At 40.3% G+C, this 24,422-nt stretch overlaps 1 pseudogene; it reads right to left on the reverse strand.

The window, feature by feature from the left end:
* Positions 1 to 24,422, reverse strand: part of LOC114445940 (neurexin-2-like) — an 80,363-nt pseudogene that overhangs the window by 50,976 nt on the left and 4,965 nt on the right.

Raw genomic sequence — 24,422 nt, forward strand, 5'->3', positions numbered from 1 at the left:
TCCAGACGGGTGTGGATTTTGAAAGAAGCTTCCAGACCTGCGCTCCTGCATCTCTGCTTTGAGGGTAATGCCACAAGACTGCAACACATATGTTATATCCAGTGCAGGTCTTTTTTTAAATAAAATGATTAATATTATATCAGATGAAAACATGCTACTATAAGCCCTTTGACATGTGGCCTCCTTTCAGGCTACCCTCCACTTTACATACTCTGCTTCCAGATGCTCGAGATATAAAGGGTGCCTGCTTTGCCCAGTTTGATCCTGGACTCAATATGAATTTGATTAATACTTTCAAACAAAGACAACTTCAAAGCAAATGGCCCAGTTATACAGGTTAGCGTTATGAACACGCTGAGACTTTGAAGGCTGTGCATGTTAATCAAAGCATGTTATGCTAATTCTGTAAATTGTGTCGAACAAATGCCTCATTTCAGATGTGAGAAGTGTACCACTATTCCCCAGGTTCTGAAGAATTAATCAAGAGCATCGCAGCAACATTTGTTCCTACAACCATTATACCCTCCCACCGTGCATCCAGTTGTGGACAGCTTCCAAGCAGCTGCTGCAAATGGGCTGTTTTTCTTGATTCCTTCAGATATAAGCTCACTGTGAGGTTAAAGCAGCCAATATACACAATGGGAATGGACAGCATCTGTATCATTTAGGGAGGTAATTCTGCAATTTAAAATGTGGCAAATATTATAAAATCCATTTATTGTCACATCTGCAGAGCTTTGACAGAGGCCCACTGGTGTAGCATACATAGAGAGTAATGGCTCAGGGAGATGCAGTGCATGATGGTACAATGCCATCTGCTGGCAGAGTGGGCATTTTTCATGGCAAAGATCATATTTATAGCAGCCTTAATTTAAATTAGCAATATTGTACACGTTTGTTTGCATAAATATTTCCCTGTAGGTTTTCTATTTCTTAGGGAAATTGAGTTGATATAAGACACACATAATTTCTGTTTAACTGCCCACACACATATAAATTCACACACTACTCACCTTGATCAGAGAAAAGACATCGTAATCCATTCCATGTAATGGACAAATGATTATATGGTGCACATGTGTAGTAAATCTGTCCTGTGCTTTATTCAGTTCCTGTACAGTATTAAATCTGCGCCTCACGATCAATAGATTAATATGAGACAGAATTACAGACTGTGACATTATTGACTCTTGCTTTGAATGTGATTAAATGTCAAGTTGTGTTTCAGAGCACATAAACAGTCGTTGCAGCCAGACTCTCTTATCTCAGGTGATCATAAAGACTGTTTAATGTTCAGCATGCTCTGAGGAATTATGCTTTTTATTCCGCAGTATTCAGGAAATTATTCATACATAAAGATTGGAAACAGGCTTTCAGCCACCACTCGATTATAGTGATATCTTTTATAAACATTCATAAGCCTTCTCTGTATAGGATGATCTAAAGCAGAGAGCTGTTCACCTCTCCACTGGCAATAGCTTTTATCTGTTTCTCACACTGCTGTAATCTGAATCAGAACTTAAATTGCCTGTCGCCCTCACTATCAGGTGAGAGTAACAATCTGCATTATAAATTCCACCATTGGAGCGCTACCACCTAAAGCACCACTTCATTTCACAAGAGCATACAATACCAGAAAATCAATTCTGCTAATCCACACAAAGATCTTTCATTAGTATTCACCTGCCCTATTTTGTATCTCTGGATAATTCTGGTATTTTTTTTTTAACCCCGACCCCTATTATCCAGTCTGGGTCAAAAACATTTAGAATTGTTAAGTGTGAAAGTGATAGCTTTCACAGACTATCTTTGGAGGACTGACTGTGCACCTGTCAGACCACAGTGTGTTTGTACTGACAAATCTACTGTTGGTCAAACAGGACAAGAAATCATACAACAAAGAAGACGTTCTTTATTGTATGAACAATTGTGTTTCAAAACCAGAGAGACGTGCTGCAGACAGATGGGATGTAGACTAACAATATTAGCTAAAGTTATTATGTTGGTCTGGGATCAAAGCAAATGGATAAAAAAATAATCCCACTTAGTGGACTATAGAGAAATACCCTGTGTGTTGTTGTGCCTGGTTTTTAGTTTTTGCTCAATATTGAATTAATTTTAAATGTCAATATTATTTATTTAGACCTCACAACAAGAGAATAAATTGAATAAACACTTCATGTTTGATTCAAGTGGTAGTAGTAGTGAAGGCTCAGACAGTTTGTATTTAAATGATCATCATAGGAAGATAATCTCAGATTATACAGACCACCTTTCACACCTCTTTCTCAGGTTTGACAGTCATGTCTCATATATCTATCTATCATCATCATATCATCATATATCTATTGATCATCTACTATGTTAAGATCTATCTCTCTGTCAGTTTGATCAACTAAAAACATTTTTTTTTCTTTTTCAACACTGAGCTCGTCTCACTGCAGAGAATTGCTGGTAATTTTGAAGTGTGCCCAGTTATCAGCTATGTGAGCAAATTACTTGCAGGCAGATGAATGACAGGCTCATTGGCAGCACAACAGCAGAGTGTTGTTTGTCAAACTTAGCTATGTTTGATTATGACATTATTACATTGAAATAATTAAAAAATGTGTTGGATTTTATGAGCAAACGGATCCAATTATGTTGAACCGTACAGCTGCTTGCCACAGTGAAGTCTCACTCTTATCTTTGTAATGATGCTTGTGAGGAAGATAACTGCAGCAGTAAACAAGGAGCAGTGTGGGGCAGAATAAATGAATTATGGTGTGTTTCAGGAGGGAGTTAGAGCAAGAGGCATATGAATACACCACAGTGCACGTTCTCTAAAATCATGGTACAATAAATAATCATAGGAGACACTTACTGAGATTACAGTCTATCCTGATACAATCTGGTGAGAGAGAGAGTGAGATGGTGAGGTTAAAAGAAAAAAAAAAGAACAGCACAAAAAGAGGAGAATATTTCACATCCTTCAAGGTACATTCTGCAGACAGTTCAGTGCTTTTCAGAGCCCACCATCCGGGGACAGCATCGAGAGTCTAAACCACCACTTTCCCCCTGCAGTGTACATATAATATTAGAAAAAAGGAACGGTGACTGAAAGGAAAGCCTCAGCATGTGCTTACTGGCACTGCTGGAGGTACAATAGACCAGCTCAAAGTTGGGATCAATAAGAGTTTCTATTTCCCAAAAAAGTAGAGGTGAGCCACTATTATTTTTCAGCATCAATATCGGCTCTACAACAGCTGCTTACATTCAGCATCGGAAGGATTTGACTCGTTTCAGATGTCAGCTTCACTGACATGTGCTTTGGGGATAATTTGGGGTAATTTAAATGTGAACTGCTCAGAGAAAAATTACCTGAACACATAAAAATGGGCTAGATTTGAGCATGTAGAGGTTTTAATGTGATTAAAAAAAACTGTGTCAAAAATAAGGGGCATGGAGAGTCAGAAATGGCTGAAATAACCATCTCAGTTATTTGAAATCACAGCCTAATGCAGATCATATAAAGGTGATAAATCAGCAGACAATTTAGTGAATATCTCAACTAATCTGCACCAGTCACCTGATTTGTCACCCTCAGACTAATTACTCTAAAGGATCTCAATGGTTGTCAAAGATGATGTCATCACTGCTGAAAAGCCTTTTTTGGAAGTCCAGTTCCAGTTACATGAGAGCTTTCTTATGTATAACTAATGCAAATTTGATTTCAGTGCAATTTTAAGGAAATTACGCTGACACACCTCTAACCAGGGGCACAAACCCTGATCCGTCTTCAACTTTAACTGCTGCTCAGTGAAACCATTCAGGCGCCTGCTTGTTCTGCAGGCCTAGTGCTGATATATGTTCCATGTAAATACAGAGGAAAAGTGGCGATTTGCACATCCAGAAGTCACAATGATTCTTATACCAAGCCAACATTTGCTAACATCTTCTAAGTCCATCTGAAATATTTTGGCCTCAAAATGGATGTATTATGTTATCATTCTGAATATTAGGAATAATCAAACCAATTAAACCAGCTGTAGGTAAACACATTGGTGTAAGTCTTGTGGCTGTGGAGTGCTCTCTTGCTGTCAACCATCACAGAGCAGTGGATACAGACAGCCAGAGACCAGAGTTTCTGCTGCAGGTATGTATCTGTGTGTGTATGTGTGTGATTGTGCATGTGTGTGTGTCCATCACTGACACTCCCTGTTAAGTGAAGTGACTCCAAACTGGACAGGCCAGTAAATGTGAGGGGAGGGAACTACAACAGTCACATCTACCGTGTGAGCAATTCAAGTGGTAATATTTCAGTGTAATGATAGATCAGGTCTCTGACTGCCTTCTCCTTGAACTGCAGACAAGCCATTGAAGGGCTGAAAGAGCCTAGACAGTCAGGTGGGACCTGACCACAGGATGGATGGAGAGCGAGAGAAAGAGACAGAGAGGGAAGGACAGAAAGAGAGAGAGAGAGAGAGAGAGGCAGAAAATACATACACACATACAGTTGCTTAAAAAGGCACTTTACCCCTTGTTTTTTATTTAAAACCAACTAATTTTAAATGTGTCACGTGATTCTACTTGTTTAACCGTGCAGTAAAAAGTCAATGTTCGCATGCTGGTGCATAAAAGCAGCATTTTAAGATGTCTTAGTAGCCAGATTATTGAGATGGACCCGACACAGCTGCCCATTGTCGAACCCTTGTTGGATTTTCTGCTCTTCGTTTCCATCCACATGCCTTTTCTACAGGTTTTTTTTAATTTTATCTAAGCTTTTCAGATATGAGCTTATCTGGTTTTCTGAAACCTGGATATGCTATGTACAACCCATAACCGGGGTACTATAAAATCCTGATCATATCCAGGGTGCTGATTTAAAAGTAATTAGGCTAGAGATGTGCTGTTCTGGGACTCTGGTGGTCTAGTGTAAGGGTTTCGTCTAATTCTGAGACTACAGCTGCATGCAAAATAAGCAGGGGACGTGCTTATCTCTTTTTAGGCACCTGTAGTTGTTGTGTATGGAGATGGAATGGAGAGCCTCAGACACAACAAACATATCGAGATATCTGCCTAGGTGAAACATCCTGAAAGGTCAAGTGGTATTATCTGCTCTTATTTGCCACAGCAGCATTACCCAGGTTCACAGTGAGTTTCATTCTGCCTCCGTCCAGCTCCAAGCGCAGCGTGTCTGCTGACTGCTGAGAGGTGGTGGCCATCAGCAGCCCAAAGGCCCTCTGGGACATAAAGCGCAGGGACACATCCTCGGCCTCTGTGTGGAGCGTCCTCGGCAGCACCACCTTCAGATACATGCTGCCGTCATAGCTCACAATGGTGGCGTCTGTGGATTTCAAGAACAGCATGCATTAGCAGACACTGAAACCCCAGAGGGTACGACAAAACTAAATTAAAATCGCAAAGTGGCATTTATGGAATGAAACCCTGAATTCTGTTTGAGATTATCTTGGCTACTGCGTGATATAATTTTAGATTGCAGTTTCCATCAGTCGCACCAGATGGCAGAAAAAGCCTGGAGCATACAAAGACAGTGGTGAGATTGCAGCAGCAATCAAATTTCCGAAGGATTTATACCCATCACAGTGCAATACAAGGGGGGGATCTTCGAACATCCCTCATACTATTAGCTGCCAATGGATCTGCGTAATTGGCCTCTCTGTGAGAAAACCATCTGCATGGTAAATGCAGAGTGATTCAGGCCGAATCATTCTGCTGAAGAAGCACCACTGCATTTCTAATGAAACACTCACAGCACTGGCAACCTCATGATGCTGACAATTCATTAATGAATCACTCTACTGTAGGAAAACACTGCAATTTCTACACCATTTCCCTCTGCCCTGTCCACAGAGTGCTTTGTAGACGAAAGCCTTGCTCTCATTTGAATAGATATGACATTATACAGTATGATCATGCTGCAATCCTAAATAAAATTATTATTGTTTTGGAGGCCTAAGTCTTGATAATGAATGTTCCGTGTCTCTACATTATTTCTGTCTGTGCGGGCACTTTCTATCTACTACACACCTAACTTTATAAATAAAATACCAGCCAAAGTGTGTTAAAAGCTCTGCAGCCGCATTTTAAAATCACTTATCCTCCCGATCCACTATCATCCGTCTCTTACCCTTCTCACAGCTGGGACCGAGGTAGCCTGTACTGTTGCAGTCACAAATGTGGCGGTTCCAGCCTTCTCTGCAGTGTCCACCGTTGGCACATGTGTCTCTGGTACACCTGACATGAGTCTCTCTGGTGCAGAAACTGCTGACACCTGTGGCGCCCTGAACCTCTGCCAGCCTCCACAGGTTACGGCTTTGCCCGTCAATGAAGAGGTCCCTCACACAGCCCACGTAGCCGAGGCCAAGGGAAGCTGTCCAAACCTCAGGGGGGAGCATGAGGGCTTGGCGGTCCTCGGGTAAACCTCCAAGATACATGTCCCCATCTAGGTCAAGGATCTCGCTCCCTTCGTTAGCGGAAAAGGGGATGCTCTGGCTGTTCACAGAGATAAAGCCTGTTGGGCAGGCAGGCATTAACCATGAGTCAACACACACAGTGTGCTGCAGGAAAAGACAGACAGGTGTGTATGTGGGTTTGTGCAAAAGGGAGAGGCAAGAACAAAATGTGAGATTGAGGAAGTGGGCACTGGGCAGCTTGTTTTAGTGAAGCTGCACTGCCAGTCCTTGTGAGTTGATTATGAGAAAAGTAGCAGAAGCTTCAACTTTCTCTGGAAAAGTGAAGAATTATAAATGACAAATATTCAATGTCACATTACCCTGCTAGACAAGAAGGGAGTTTTATTTATAGAAATATGAAGGAAGAAATAGAAGGAACTGCCTGTATTTCTTGGCTTCAGCTAATAAGACATTTGTATTGTACTAATAAAGCAGACTTTTACCAGTCTGAGTTGGCTGACTGTATAATTGGCCACTTGTGAAATAGGTTAACAGGTTTCAAAATGTCATACGTAGATTATAGCTTCTAAAAACATCATTGCAATTAAAACCTAATATAGATGCATGTTTGACTGCAGTGAATAAAAAGTGAAACTGATGTAATTGCATCCTGGCATATGGCGATTTCATAGCTTGGAACCGTTTATACTCCAGTTCTACACAAGGCTGCACACAATGGTCTTACCAGTGCGCCCTCTCCTCTGAAAGTCCACATGGCACCACTCGCCATCATCGAGCCTCTTGTTGCTGGCTTTCATCTTGATACTGCCAGAGCCCATATCCATGACCAGGTAGAGAAACCCATCCAGCAGCTCTATGGCGAAGAAGTCGGCCCTGGGCTTCTTGTCAGGTTGAAGACCCTGCAGACTGCCATGGCTGAACAGCAGCAGGCCGCTGGGCTCTGTGGTGCGGAAGTCAAAAGATATAGCGCCTGTCTTCTTAGTGTTCCACTTGGGCAATGTCAAGTAGGCAAACGGCGTGTCGAAGGTGACCGGCTCCTGGGCTTCCACATCCTCGCAGCTAAATATCAGGTCACCATGGATACTGATCTTAGGGTCTCGCTGTTCAGCCAGCCGTGACAGTTCCAGTCTAAACTCATTATTCTTGTAGACCACCTAATAAATGAGAGAGAGAGATGACATTGTGAGATGACAACTAGAAAGAGTAATATTTTTTGTGCGCAAAAGGCTGGAAATTAGTCATCAATAAATAGTGGAATCAATATGACGCAGCAGTATTCACAAGGGCATGCAGCAGTGTTGAATCATCTGTGAACCCAGAGAAAAATGTCAGATGATTTTACTCTGATTTCATTTATGCACATGTGTCAAATAGACTGGACCCTTTTGTTAAATGGATGTAAAAGCACTTTGATGCATTAAAAAAAAAAAAAAAAAATTAAACACATTTAGCCTGACCGAGGCTGCTGGTGCTGTGTCTGGATGCAGAGACAGAGGAAGCTCCTAGGTCTGAACACATTGTATTTTACTGGCTGTTCTAAATTATTTGTGAGAGCAGACCTCCTTTTTCCACCACAGTAGGACACTGCCTTCACGTTTTCAGGTTATTACAAAAAAAAACTGCATTAACTACAAAACTTTGACAAAAAAACAAGAAAGAAGCATGAAAAAATACATATAGATTTGGATGCAAATTGGAAAATTTCCATTTTAGCTGACTCATTTAAGAATGTACAATGAGCCTGACAAGATCATCTTAAATTCAGACCGGAGGAATTGCAAATATTGCACCTACACAATGGCAAACAATTTTGTCTTGTGTTTATACCGAGGTAAACCGAAAAAAAAAGATCAAGTCCAGGCAGAGATGGTGGGTGGGAGAGAGAGAGAGAGAGATGGACTCGATGCTTCGCAAGCACACACAAAATTTATTATTCAAAGAGGTAAATTTAGCAAACATAGACTCAAGATGGAGCAGATCAGTGGGTAAAAAAAATCTGATTTGCTCTCTGTTTGCCTTTGAGAAATGTCTAGCTATTGATTTTGATATTTCAAATTGATCACATGAAAGAGAGTGGAATACAAAGGCCACCTTTTAAAAATATTATGTACAAGGCACATAATATCCTATTTAAAATGAAAGCGTGCATTGACAGAAGGGCTTCTTTGTGTTGCTGTTGTGTCATATCCTGCTTTCATTTTGGGTTCATCAATATGCACAGCGGGAGAGGAAAATCCTTGTCTCATTTTGTATCGGTTGTAAGTCACCTCGAGCTCACTGTTATCTGCCACATCACTCTGCCACCAGTCACCGCCTGAGGTGACACACCACACTGCACAGAGGCCCTACCAGCAGAGCCGAGAGGCAATTTGAGCCAATATCACACTTCACACTGCCTCGGTGTGACTAATTAGGCAGTGAAATCAGATGGTGAAACTGACCATCGAGAAATAAGTGTAACAGGATATTCAAATGGTGAGACAGTCATTTAAAGAGGGAGCAGCATGTTCGCAGTTTACAACCATCAACACCTCAAAAAAAATGCACAGATGGCTACAGACGCACAGTGACCTCTGCAGTGTTATTATATAAGCCAAAGGACAATGCATGAAGTGCAATCCTTTTTCAGTAGCCTGTTCTATGTGAAAGAGAATTTCCTAAAACACACAAATAAAGCTATTCGAGCATCACCAAAAAAGTCCCTGCATATATTTATGCTAAAATAGTCTGAGAATGAAGACTTTCCTTCCTGCTGCCTGCTGTGTGAACACATCCTTCATAACCAAACAATCTTTGTAAAATCTTTGAGGCATTTAAGTACAGGAACCTAATGTTGCAGTGTAGGGTATCCTGTGGGCACACACACACACATACACACAAACACACACACACACTGCAGACACGCTGCAGACCAATACACTGGTGACTTCAGAGACAAATTCATCTCTTCCTGCTAGTTGTTGTAGTTGTGACGTTTGTCTGAAAGTAGCCATTATTCTTTCTGCACCTGATGAACCTGATGGCCTCCACCCAGCAGCACTCACATCTATTATCATGTAACGTCTAGAGAAATTAGTGATGTTTCAAATTCTCTATCGTCAGTAAGACAGATACCCCACTAAATAGATTCACTGCTTACACAATAAATATTTTACTTACTGCTCACTTTTATTTCCCACATGGACTAAGATGAATAATGTGATTTTTTTTCTTTCGTTCACCACATAGCTTTTTTTCTCCTCCACTTCATCACTAAACTCAAGAGCTCTGTCCTGACTCTGAACCTGTCTGCCGGATTTCCTTGCAGAGCTGATCCCATTTGATCAGCTCTGTCACCACACACACTCATTACCGGGGACTTTTTTGGGTTTGTTAACTCGTCCTTGTGACTCTTCATACCGTCATACCCTCCCTGCATGCCTACAGTGCAATCTGTGTGAATACGCACAGCAGTAGTAGGTCTTAACACCACCACCAGTCACACCGCCCACAGAGCGGAGGTTGCAGCATTGGCAGCGGTGCTGGGACAATAACCTGTCCATAAATAACATCTCATTTTCATTTCAGAGGATGCAGACTGCAAAGTAATGATGCAGACAGTCCATTTAAAATCATTCAGTAAATGCTTAAGTGCTTTAAAATCCTTATGTTATGTACTTTGTTAACACTATAATAAATACAAATGGATTTTAAGAGTGTCAGCGCTGAGTTTAATGGAAAACAGATTGTGTTGACTTTAAGCCTGAATAAAAAGAAAAACATATTTACAGACCTGGCGAGTGGCTCTCTGAGACTGCGGACAATGCTGACATCAGCATGCTAGCATCCTCACAGACCTCAAAGGTAACTTGCTGATGTTCAGCAGGTAATATTTGTCATGCTCACCACCCTACGTCTTAGACTGCTAGACCCTGTTCACATTTACAGCAGAAATCTGTATTTTAGTGTATCTATATTGTATAAAGTCTGGACACAGAAAAACAGAGCACATCCATAAGATCATCAAATCTGTTTACAATGTGATCCCTATCAAATTTCTACATGTGCATCTCAGCTACACATTGGATGTCCTACTATATCTGAGCAACCCTCTGCAGCAAAACATATGTCACATGACTAAGCAGCCAAGGGAGCACAGACAAGACAACATTACAGACAGAGCTCTGCAGGGGGAGCAGTGCGTATCTCCTGCAAGCTTCTCACATCATGTTTTGTTACAAGAAATGTAACACCAACAACTTTGTTAAGACTCATTCCAAAAGGACAGATGGGTCTAAATTTAAAAGTGCACTTAACTCTATGTATACTTCACAGGAAAGAACATACTGTATTGTGTGAGCATGTATTGAGGGTAAAAAGCAGATTTTAATTTGTCACGGTGCTGCACAGACACTGCTGCTGGCACATTGGGTTTAGTCTTCTGTTCAGGCCAAGAAGAAACCGACTGGAATAAAACCATCTAAAGCTGCATCACCAGTGTAATTGTTAGTGACATCTACCTCGTTACCACAGCAACACATGCAGACAGGTTGTTGTAATCTCGACAGACAAATCCAAACTGATCCCTTGCAAATAACAGTGCAGACCGTTTGTAATAAAAATGTCATTTGAAAAAAAAATTCTACATACAAGTCCGAACAAAGGCAAAGAACACAGAAAACAGCAGTAAGCACAAAGAGAAGCTGAAGATTAATGCAATTACTTTGGTCACATTAGAAAGCTGAGCTGCTGATGGTGAAAAGTTGATGAATGAATCAAATCATTGGATAGCCTTTTACAGCAGCTATATAAAGATCAGGATGATTGATGCCTTTCATAAAATGCATCCAATACTGGTAGAGATATTAAAAAGTGGACTCAAGTGATGGACAGGAGTCTGTTAACACAACCACAGAGATGGGTTCTACCTCACAAGCAGCCTGTGAATGCTTTGTTTGTATTAGAGCAGATTTTTCTGACTGGGATTCAAAACATAAAATTTTAAAATAAGTCTTTATCTTAGTCTTTTTAAACTGTTAAGCCCCAACTCTCACATATAATGAAGCTGCTGCTCGTTATACTTTTCTCCAACCTGCCGCCGCTGCTGCTGCTGTTACTTAACTTAGTCAGGTTATTTCCACTCTATTTGCAGTGTGCATCTTGTGTATCCTATACTTAAGTGATGTGTCTGTTCTGTCCTTGGTGTTTTGTGCTCCCAGCTGAATCCCATGCAGCTGGATTTAATGAGAATCAGGAGCAGAGCCTAAGAACAGTTTATAAGCAGTTATGGAGTGAATGGTATTGCACTGTGAAGTAAATGTCCCCGACAGAAGGAAACTCAGTCGTATGGGTTAGGTATTGACCCCAAGAAAATCTGCCAGCCTGACGTCTGTGCCACTTTTAAATATCAAACGACTGCCTGTTTAATCATGTAATCATGTCTGCTCCTAATGCTTCCTGGGAAAGGAAAAGCCTTTCTATTACTTTTAATGCACATCATTTGCTTTTTATGAGATTGCTCAGTTCATTAAAAATTTGTGAGACCAGGCTGAAATTGAGCATTAACCCCTAATTCCCTGCTTTGTCTATAATAATTCTAGTGCTTTAGAACATGATCTTGATTTTGCTTGCTCCAGATAATCAATGTGACAGGTGCAGGCCAAGCTAAAACACTTCAGAAAGAAGAAAGTATTGATGCAAAACTGGGTTCAGGCTGCGATTCAGGAAGACATGCATCTGTTTCTTATGTATATTAGTGCAACATTCTCAAAGGGATTCCCACAGGAATCTATAAATGCATATGCTCTGCACAGCACAGCCGCTCGGCTAAAAGGTTCTCCTTCAAACACCCTACAGCAGCAGAATCAATACAAATATGAGGGGTGATTTTCTATACACAGAACATGCCCTGCTTATAGGAAGGGGGGTTAGTGCTATCTAAAGAGGGCTGGATAGTATTTCCAGTCCTCTGCTGAGACGGAGGTCAAGCTGTACTCACATCTTTTAGACAGCCCATGAAGTTGTTGCTGACCGGGGAACCTGGCAGGTCAGCTGTGTTTAGGCTGCCCCCTATGTAGAAGAGATCATCAGAGCCCAGCATGGTGTAGTCCTCCTGAGTGTAGCCAGTGGTGGTGAGAATCCCGTCCACTAAGATCGTCACCTAGAGGGGAACCATTGCAACCATTGTGAAGGAAATAAATTAAGAGAGAGTTTAAACTAAACAAAAGAAGAAGAAGAAGAAGAAGTGGCCTAATTATTTCATGCTTCATTTCTTGATTCTAGTTGAGCTTGCCTTAATGTTGGATCTTGAAGGCAATTACAACAACAGCTTTGAAGGGTTCACTAATCTCAGCTGATCCCTGTTGCTGATATATTAGAAGGATAGCAACGGAGTCAATATACCATAAATATTCCTTCCACTGATATTTCTTTCTCCAAAAGAAATATGAATATATATTTAATTACTTTGAGATTAGAGATATCAGCATGGCAGCTCCATCACTTGTATATTGACAGCAACAAAGCAAGATTACTCTCATATCAAAGTCATCAGTATACAGAGAAGGAAATTAATGGCTGAACTGGGCTATAGAGTTAAAAATGATATGCTTGTTGCCATGACAATAAGTCTAGAGTTAACATGTATTTCTGCACAAATGTAACAGCGTCCACTAAGGAGTAATAACTGAAAACAATTACCATTTCTTTGTGGAGGGAAATTCTTTAATTTTCAGCTAAATCAACTGTTAGAAGCTCATATTCTTTTGTAAACTGCCCTGTCTGTGATAGATTGCATTTAAGGTCAAAAAATGACAGCTTGAATTAGACAGCATGCATGCATGCTCAAAGATTCAGTTAATTGTTTGGATATCTCAAGTAATTCACACTTTACAAATGCAGGACTCATAAAAAGATTTGTCCAACACAATTTGCCTCTACACAAGTGCTTTTCATTCACACATCTGATTTATCAGATTTTTTATAATAAAATATACTATTTAAAGAAAGTGATGCTTTAGGGAGTGAGTAAACATGCACACTGCTGCGTGTCTGCAACTGAGAATGGGCTGATCTTAGCCTATCATCAGTATTTAAAGGCAAGCAGACCTGAGACAAAGGAGTGACCTGACATTGTATGTTTAGGTGTCAGGTCTATAAAACAAGGTCCTGCCTCTAAAAGCTGATGATCCTGGCACGTATTGATTCCTGTCTATCTAGTGGCGAAGCCTTCAGTATCTCTGGGTTAGACTGTATGGAGTCACAAGTGTGTCATAAAAACTAAAGTAAATAAATGAATTCAGAGAGTCAAGAATTAAATAAAAGAAAAAAATAAGGATAAAGTATATAAAAACAATTTTGTGTATATAATACGGTATATGAGCTACAAATTTAATAGTGTTATATATGCATACACACTATATATAAATAATAAAAATGTCATTATTTTTTCCTTCATTATAAATGTATACTCATTTTAAAATAAAAAAACAGAAAAGAAAGTAATATATTGAATTGTACTTGCTTGATATCTGCTGTTTTGCTTTTATTTGTTTAATTTCTTTATTGTTTTATTGACCTATCTTTTTGTCACTCTTATGACTCCATAATATAATGTTGGGTTGATGATGTGGCACACATTTCCATGTCTGGCAGCTGATTGATGCTGCTTTTTTCTTTCATTTAACAATGTCTATAAAATCAGACCAATGTCTGATACAGTATCACACCGTATCCTGACACCCAGATAGTTGCATTGCTCTGCACTTAAATCCACAAGGGGAGGGATCAATGAGTTCAAAGGAAATTACTGATTTAGGTCATTATTAATTAATAGCACAAAGAGGGATAATATTCCGGTCTGGATGCTACAATTTAAGGGCCAAGTTTTCATCATAATTTCTCTAGAATTTCTACAAAGCAAGAATTACACAGGACTGATTAAAGGGTAGCATGCATCTATGACTGTTAGTGTAATTGTGCAGGAACAACAGACAAAGTGTTTGTGTGTGTGTGTATGTGTGTACAGGGCAGGGCCATTAAATAGGTGGATGCATCATTAACAAGGGTCAGAAAAGGAGACAGAATAAGCACCAACCAGTTTTGCCAATAACAGTAAAAGAACAGACAGATGGAGAGGGAGATAGTAATAGGAAGAATTCTAGCTTGAAAAGCACCACCGGATCTAATAAAATGTTTCCACCAGCACTCTCTGGGGAGTTACAGTTCCCCCCTATCTACATGTCAGTGAGGTAAACTTATCTGAGGGGAAAGCAATTTACAGAGGGATCAAATGCATGCCTGAAAGCATAAGTGACGTTGTAAGCATTGGATTGCCTCTCTTCTAGAATCTAGGGTAAGGAAATAGATGTGGAGGAGGATGCAAGTTTATATGCAGGTTAGTGTGACAGGTTCAGAATATATTGGTGATGATGAGATGGTTAGATACAAAATGAGTTCTGCTTTTGCAGGGAAATCCAACATTTAAATGCACTAAACATAGCAATGTCATTGTGGAGAATATATTTAGTTTAGTTATGGTTCAGATAAATTTACAGAGTAATCACTTTATGTGGCACCTTGAGAAGCTGCATTTCCTTAAGGCTCAGTATTGTATTAGAAATGCTGGCTGTTTGCCTTGCTGCCTGCAGATCTAAATGCACGTTAAAGGCATCAATATTAGGCTGCACACCGGCTAGAAGGAACTGTGCTTGTGATGATTGTCTTTCTCAACAGATTTTTCAATATGTGAAAAGTGGGCTAAAAACACTATAAGCTATACTAACACCATCATTAGGTGTATCTGATAAAAAATGTGAAGAGAAGAAGCTTATTAGTTGTGCCTGGAGTGCACTGAAGTAGCGTGAATGCAGGTTTTGTGGAAATTACATTAGTTGTAAAGATGCTTGAACACAATCTGACTATACAAGGTCAGTAGAAGATCATAGCATAAACAGATCTGAAAGAGCTGTAAAAAGGTACCGATTGCTTATATGGAACACTGATATGGAGTTACCATGGAGAAAAATACTGCAGATACTGTACTTGTTACAGTTCATTCCAGTACCCAAGATATATAGAAGTATACATAGGTATAAAGAGCGATTCCAGCAGATCAGTGTGTTTCTCCATTAAGTGCAAAGCCAATTTTTTAAAGCCTGTTCTCACCAGGAAAACGTAACATGGCGGTGATATTACAAATATTCCCAACCATGGGACCGCAGCAGTTTTTTGTGCTTAAGTAGCAAAACTTAATATATAACTAATATATAACATATTATCACAAAAATGCCACATGTGATCCTGTTGGATTATCCCATCAGACTTCACTAAACAGTGCAAAGTAGGAAGCAAATAAATGAAATGTTGAAACCACTGAAATAAAATGTAGGAATGAATTGTATCTTGTTTATGTAACAGGTGTCTGAGTGCTCGCTGTAGTAAACCAAGCTGCTAAGGTTTACAACAATGGGGACAGACAAGCAGACTGATTGAATGTGTCCACAGTAACATTTATACTGACGTCTGCCAGCCATCTGACAAATGTAATGTTCTTCATACAGTCTCTACAGTGTGTTTACTTTTCTGAACTCTGTCTGCAGTGTGTTGCTGGGCAAACTAGAGTCTGATTATCAGAGGCTGTTGCTGCTTGTTAGCTGCTGGAAACAGGATCTATGAGAGCAGTAACACTGAGCCATAAAAAACACTTCATGACCTGCAGTAATGGGTAATTATGTGTGGGTTTGTCACTGCAAGCAACCAATTTATTTTTTCAGTAATTCACATTTATCCACTGTCCACATAAAAGACGTAGAGCTGCAAGCCTTTGTACGATGGGACTGATTGTAGAATGACTACAGTTGGAGGAGTCTGCCAACAGGAAAACATTTAATGTAACAGACACATTCTGGCAATAAATTAGTTTGGGATTTCAGTGCCTTGTCCAGAGAGTGTTAGTGAAACCTTAGGACTGAGCTGTACTTGGCAGTAGTACAGTAGGTACAGCAGGACACATGCAGAGGCTGTATTTATTATATAAGCTCTCACTGACAGTGCTGGAATGTTGCATTCGTGCTAGTTCATCAAAGAAGTTCATAAAAACCTAAAGCTCCTAAGATATCATCACTACTATGGGATAAATGAGTATGCTGGATAATGCTGTTAAACTTAAAAATCAAATTGCTGAATTATAAAAGATTTCAAGTAGCAATCTATTTTATGAGACACTAACCTGGCCTGGTAGCTTGTAATATCAGCATATGGAAAAGAAGCAGTTTTTAGTCAATTAAGCACAACAGTCTGATGCATACTGACCTGGCGGAGGTTGCGTGTTACTCGTACATCATGCCAGGCATTGTCATTTAATTTTCCACTGGTAGGTTCCACCAGGGCTTCAAATGCACCAGAGCCCAGGTTGATGACCAGCCACAGAGCCCCGTTCCTCAGGGACAGGTTGACATAGTCGGCTGACTTCCCTGTGTGAAGCAGCAGGCCATTCCTCTGTAGGGTACGGAAGGACAGCGTGATCTCATCCAAGCTACTCTGAATGGGAGTCTGGGACAGGTTGTAGCTGAAGAACTCATTGCCTTTGAAGGTGGCCACTGACTCCTGCTCCTGCCCTGAGAGGGGGAGGGAAGAGAAACATCTTAGATAAAATCCTGTCACGATGGGGCTCAACTGTGACTTATCTATACATTCACTACTTCAGCATGTTGAAACAGTGACAGCTTGGTGGGTGAAACTAAATACAGAGTGAGCATATTTTACTAAACTTAAGGAGAAATGATAAACATATTCACAATACCATGTGCTGCTTGCTAATTAAAGAACATGTGTTACAGATACTGTCTGTATTAACACATAGTGGTCTGTGTGGATAAAGCCCTGAACAAAAATGCAACAAAAATACCCCCAAAAATAGATAGATAGATAGATAGATAGATAGATAGATAGATAGATAGATAGATAGATAGATAGATAGATAGATAGATAGATAGATAGATAGATAGATATTTAACACATTTTAATGTTAATGCAGCATAACATGTATAATGTAACAGGGCTTTTAAACAGCTTCTGAACTCCTGAGCCAAAGGCTGCATGATCAGCGGGCTCGTTTACTACTATTGCTGTGGAGCATGAATACATTAGGTGCAGAGGTAAAACAAAAACAGCTAAGAGAACTTAATGAGGCTGAGAGAGAATCTGGAACAATATGGGTATTTTGACCTAAGATGAGTGTGCATGTGTCAGACAGGTCGGCCAGTATAAAGAGGTTACCTCTGCCTCATCATCTTTCTGTCATTCTATATATGAAGACGTCACCAACACACCCTGAAGCTCTCTTTAAGCTCTTTGAGGAGTCACTGTGTGAGGGAAGGTCATAAGGCGGCAGGCCACGTCTGTGCTTTCCTCCAAGTTGGCCTATTGTCTGTAGCAAAAGTGTTTACCAGCTTGTGAAAAACAATATGGTGGATTTTGTTTTCTCTGACACCAAATAGACTTTGGCACTAATTCCAAGAAAATACCTTCAAAGACTTTGGCTGCAGTCAGTCTGCCAGCTAAAAGATGCTGCCGGAGCAGTTTAGCACTTTATATGTGTTGTAGCTGACGCGGGGGACAGAGCCCTCAACCGTCTTGGATTCAGCAATAAGACCATTGTGTGGAACCATCTCTCCATGCAAATAGAAGCACATATCGATGGAAAGAGAATGCTCAGCAGAAAAGAAATAATAATGGCAGCACCAACAATCTCCACATGTCTCTCCTGTTTTTCTTCTCATTGTCACATCTGGCTCTTTTGTGCCAACCTCACTCTCACTATCTACACTTCTCCACACCCAATCTACTTGGTTTGAAACCCTAAGAGATTTGTTTTTTTTTTAATTCAGAATACAAATACAATGTGAGTCCAGTGAAGTGTGTGACTGCAACACCTGGAGAGCCACAGCATCCTCGGTGCCACTTTTTGAGCTTATATTCCCATGTATTTGAGTATAAATAATGAGCACTGCGATGAGCTAGAATGGTAAACCGAAACTGCTACAAATTGTGTCCAATTATGTGCTTGTTTTTGCGCCTGACAGGTTAAGCTTGTTGGGTGTCAAAACATTATAGTCTTCCAGGGACAGGTTGGACTCATCTTAAAAAATGTGAAAAATATCTGTGAATACTTATTTCTAACAAAAGTGTGCCACAATATTGCAAAGGTTTCAGAGACTACCATTGGCTGACAGATACGCACACCCTGCATCTGTGCAGTGTGTTGTTGCTCTGCCTACGTCACATGCTTCATGTCCGCCAGAGGAAGTTTATACTGCATACTGCACCAGGCTAAGTCTTTGTATAACATAGAAAAAGAATCAGGATGTCTGGTCAGGCTACTTGAATATAGATACAGGGAGATAAAACTGGATGTGAATAGCTGCCCCCTGGCTTTATATTGCAGCTGTTTCACACTTTCTGGTGGACCGATAGCAAAGATTTTATCACTTTAACTTAAATACATGGGAATATAAGACTAAGGTCAAAAAAGTCCTGCAGTTGTCCTTTGGGCTTGACAAAAAAGTCATTTCAAAGTGAAAAGCAAGCAGTTGATGCACCTACTGTAAGTCAACAGTGTGCATGTACATCAGCAATACATGACTTCGGAGAAAAGACATCTGGCCAGGGGCCAGTGAAATAAGAAACAGTAATATTAACTTATAAACTCATGAATTATTAATTGACTTGCTACAAGCTTACTATACATCTGGCCTGGTGATAAGGGAAAATAAAGTAAATTCAAGAATCTAAACTTTTGTGTGTTTGCTGTCCTCTCTTATTGTTGCCAGGAGACAGATCTAGTCCCACAAGCTCCACACAGGTCAGTTGTGTGTGAACTTACAGATACCACTGTGTATACATACTGCACAGAATGCTGACAGGCTAATATGCAACTTTTAAATTAAGAGCCAGGGTACATTAATACACTCTTTTCTACTCCGTATAAACAAGTAGTAATTTGCAGTTTGAGTGTATGTATTTCAATTGTGAGTAAGTAAATGTTTGGAAGGTGAGCCAGGGCCCTATTGAGAGCCAAATGGCTATGGTTAATTATCACTGATGTAGATGGTGAGTTAGGAAACCACTGGTCTAAAGGGCAGTGGGTGACCAACAAGAAACACCTTTTATAGCTGCTACATTTATCTGTAGTAAAATAATTATCCATTGTCTCTCATTGTCTTTGGTTTCCTCTCAGGCTGGAACAACGTTCATAAGAAAACATTACATGGCTGAATATCCCTTGAGGTCAGATGCACAATAATCTGTGCTGGGAGGTTTATATACGGTATATAAATCCTCATTGCAATCAATTAACTATTTCTTTTTCATATTAATGCATAAAATGGAGCAATTACACGTAGCCCTCATTTCCTAACTGATCACACTGTAGTTGGCTTTAGGACACACATACTGTTCTGTTGCATTATTCTAATGCAGTATTAATCATTGTGGCAAAATTGCCTTGTTTTGTCAGCCTGCCAATCAATTAAAGTGGGAGCCTAAAATGTTATTTGTTTAGTCTTATGAAGACTAATTACTACAGAAGAATCCAGACCTAAATCCATCATGCTGCAGTCATGTACAGCCTCAAGCTGCATGTCATTGTAGTCAGTGAAAAACTGTAGTAATCATTCAGTGAAGTGTTTGCTCAAGCCTTTTCATCTACTGTAAATGACTTCATTCAAGTGTTATCAGGCTAAAAGGCGAGTAAATCTACATGAGAAGTCTCAGGGCACACGATATCCACATATTTCTTCTTCATCGAATGTGATTAACATGTGATGACGCACGGTACAAAGACTAGCTAACAGCTGCAGATTAGTGATAAAGATGTCCCAGGAATGATTTAAAGAAAAAAAAATATCTAGAAGCAAGAATGTAAGAGCGTTAAAGATAACTAATCTCATCGCTAAAATTTTTTTCTGGTCAGATAAGTCTTTGTCTACAGGCTAATCTATTACACTGTCAGAGTGGGTCACAAAGCCAAGGCTCATGTGTTCATGTATGTTTGGAGACAACACTGATTGCCATGGAGACAGGATGATGACTTTCTCATGATCACTTGGTGGACAACACAAAGCCTAAATACTGAAAGCTTCACCTATAGGTCAGTGCCACCTATACGATTCAGCAGAAAACCTCAGATGCTCTGTGCTTTACCCTATATTGTTGATAAATATTTTCGTTTTAAAGTGTCACATCACAGTAATGTAGCCTTACTTTAATTGCAATTTTTCTTCTGTAAAAACTAGTGTGTCAGTGGTAAATATGTGCACAGAAAGGCTAAGTCCTGTCCCTCCTGCTGGATCACCATTAGACTTTTTTTTAGAAATATTTTTATGCTGCATTAAATCATTTTCTGATCCCATTTGAATTGTGCCATAGATTACAAATGATGCTGCAAGTCAAGATGTAAGAGAATGTTAAAATATGTGTAAATATGCATTTAGAGGAATGAGGAATGTTTTTGGCAATAGGGCATAAATCAGCTATTGTTGACTGTCAGATTATTTGAATTTGGTACCTAATCGATCTATAAAGTGAAAATCAACCAACAGATATTGTGCACTAATTTCTATCACTAAGTGACAGTGAAGGCATCTGTAGATGTCAATAATAACTTCAATTAAATATGTGGTTCCGCGCTCACATATTTCCACCTGTTGAGCCGGCAAATTGTTCATCTGTCTGAGAACTGAGAGAAGATTATTGCTTATCAACAATCTCAGGATGATTTATTATACCTGTAGCACATTGATTTATGGTGAGGAAATGTAGCCTGCAGTCTTGTCCATGCAAAATTGCCTATAGGCACTCACCAGATAAATGCTTATTTTGACAATTGTATATCATCCATGTCATCACAATCCTGATCCTGTATGCAAGCTAAAAGCTGTTTTTATATTGTTTTCATATTGCTGCAGGTCTCACTGAGTAGTTTCTTGACTCACAAAATTATATTTTTAATTTGAAAACGTGACGTAATCCTAGATACATATTTTGTCTCTTGCCGGGGTGACAATTGTGCATATTTTCTTCTGAAATTGGGGTCCACCAGAAGGAGCGGGACGTAAACTCTGTATTACTCTTTTTCTCAACTATAACGAGGCGCCATTCTGTCTTAGAAACTTCTTACTGATCACTGAACATGTTCGACACAATAATAGCAGAGAAATCAGTGCTAGCTTGCAAATGTAAGAAATTTAAATCATGTATATAACAAACTGAGAATAAATAAAAAGCAAACACATTCTTCTGAAAATATGTATGTCTATTTTTTACACTACTGAAGCAGAACTGAGTGAAATCTTCAAGTTGAGATACCTTTATCTTTATCACTGACACCTGTTTTCTCTGAAAACACCATGAAACCAAACCGAAGAGATGCTTTGAACATAGATGCATTACCTTGGCGAAAAAACTGTAGAGGTCAAGGTGATGTTCCAGTAGCTCAGTCAGTGGTCAGGACAAGGGTTTGACGGACAAAAATTGAGTGAATAGTGAGCATAACATGAGAGGAAGCAAAAAACGAATAGGCAAGTATATGAAAAAAGAGGAGAGGAAATATTAGTGCAGCACAGTTAACTGAAATGATATCGGGTTGGGGAGGGGGGGAGGAATGTGTTAAGGTGGCTGGGAAGGAAAAGCAAACCAATAGACCCCATACCTTGGCGGTTTTAACATCAGGTGCGCCAGACCTTGAGGGAAAGAACAGAAAAAGGATACGAAACAGGAAGTTCATAAAGAGGCTTGGGAGAACAAAGCATTGTCACAATGTTGGACTGCAGTTTGTGACAGACATCCTGGGGTAGTACGGATGTCAAAGTTAGAACTGAAATATAAAGGGGAAATCAAACTAAAAACAGACAGACATCTCAAGGGAGGAGAGGGAAGGCAAGGAGAGAAAAAAACATCTGGACTGGTGCAACCCTGAGGTAGTTGCTTACACATGCTTTTTTCTAATGGAACACATACTGTATGTTTACTTGATGCAGACAGCGTTTGAGATGTATCGGCTATACATAAAACCTACTTTATATAGCAACCACCTAATGTAAATAGCGGTCAAATGGTCAAGGGTTTCTATTATCTCTGACATGGCTCCACAACCCATCTCTACTCCTCCACCTGTGGGCATTTGGCATATAAACGCTCAGCCAATACTGATGACTCTGTTTCACCTTCTGCATTTTATTAAGTGACACCATTTCTTATCCTATGAATCTTTAGTTTCTCTGCAAATATCTCAATCTCAATTCAGTGCGTTGCTTGAGGATGACACCCCTTCCATAACACCTATACAATGGTATAATCATGTAGCAACTGCCAATGATCTTCCACACCTCGTCCTTACATACAGTAGAGCTGAAACAGTAGGATCGTCACAGGGATGTCGAGGAAATGACACCAAATTCAAGCAGAAGGCAGGGTAATAGCAACTGAACACAGGTGCAAACTACATTAATCGACACACTATCTGCCCGGCTCTCACATTTAGATTTGTGTCTTTCTCCCAAAACAAATTACTAGCATAAAGGTGACGCTGTAAAGGAGCCCCACCTGTGAACACTGTGGCGATCAAAGCCATTTATGTTGTGTATACCACCAGCCTAACAAACACAGAGACAGCTATAGTCAGACACAGACAAAAAAGAGTTGGGTCTGTCTTAGTAAAAACACTTTCCGGTGAGCATATGAGTCCCGCTGTGCCAGCCAACACAAACAGCTCTCATCAGTGCATCAGCACTCTAAGACCCTAGTACAGCAAGTCACTTAGAATTCCAGTCCCACTTCAGTCATTACAGGTAAAACCTTATGAAGGGGTAAGTCGCTGTAGCACAAATCCCTGCACATGTTTGGCTGAACAAGGCTGTTAACGCTGCAACTCCTGGTGTGGAATGGACATGATTACCCCTGGGAGGGTCCTCGCCTGCCAGCATGTAGGCTGTTGATACAGTGTGCCATTGCAAAATCAGTGACTGAGACTCTGCTTAGACTGGATTCACCCACTACCCTGTCTGCAGAGCAGACAAAGAGCTGCTGTGGTGCACCCCCACTGCGGCTGTGCATTTCACACGACGTAAGTACACACATAAATTATGCCACCCTTTCTTCCCCTCATCGCACCTCAGGTAATCTCCCTCTTAGCAGACATACTAAGATGTGAGTGGATTAAGGTGTTTGTCTGCATCCTGCATCTTCTGCAGTAAACATCACTCAAACAGAGGAACACACACAGCAACAGGAGGCTGTACAGTGTCATTAACAATAACAAAGACGCTGTTGTTGTAGAGCCACCACTGACAGAGATAGCAGGAGGATATTGTGTAAAATCTCCTTCTATTTCTTTGCCTTTGGTCCTGGTGGAGAGGAGGAGGAGTACCTTTCCCATTATCTGACTAATAAACAGAAACAAAGCCAAAAGCCGTTGTTTTATCAGCTGGGGAATGTCCCAGTCTAACTCCGGTTTTTGCTCTGTGGAGCCAGAGAAAAGGAGCTGTGACCCAAATAATTTGCAGCTATGATGACTCCACAGTGATTTTTGTCGAGCACTGGGGCGGGAAAGAGTGACCCGCATATCTGACAAATGGAGGCGGAAGCTGGTGACCAGAACAGGTCAAGGCAGGCACTTACCAAGCGTCTCAGCCAACAAAGTAGTCTCTGACGATTTCTGAGGTGTTGACGAAAAGTGGATTAGGAGTGGTGTCATTATTGCCTGGCCACACATTAAATGTGTGCATCATACTTGGCTGTGCCTTACATCCAAAGCTCAGTGTGTGGAAATGCAGAGATAACCGGCTAAGACCTTCAGAGTCCCATTAAAGGAGGAAGCCTGTATGGAAATAAACTCTACTTCCTGCCAGTAATCTTATAGCTCTATTTTTAAATAAGAGGGATCCTAAAGAGCAGGCTGTAAACTGAGTTTCAGAGCTAACAAAAATGAAACAGCAGGCAGTGGAAGCTCATTTTCTTTAAATGTTTCAC

This window comes from Parambassis ranga, chromosome 14 (assembly GCF_900634625.1).
Source record: "Parambassis ranga chromosome 14, fParRan2.1, whole genome shotgun sequence".
Taxonomy (NCBI): domain Eukaryota; kingdom Metazoa; phylum Chordata; class Actinopteri; family Ambassidae; genus Parambassis; species Parambassis ranga.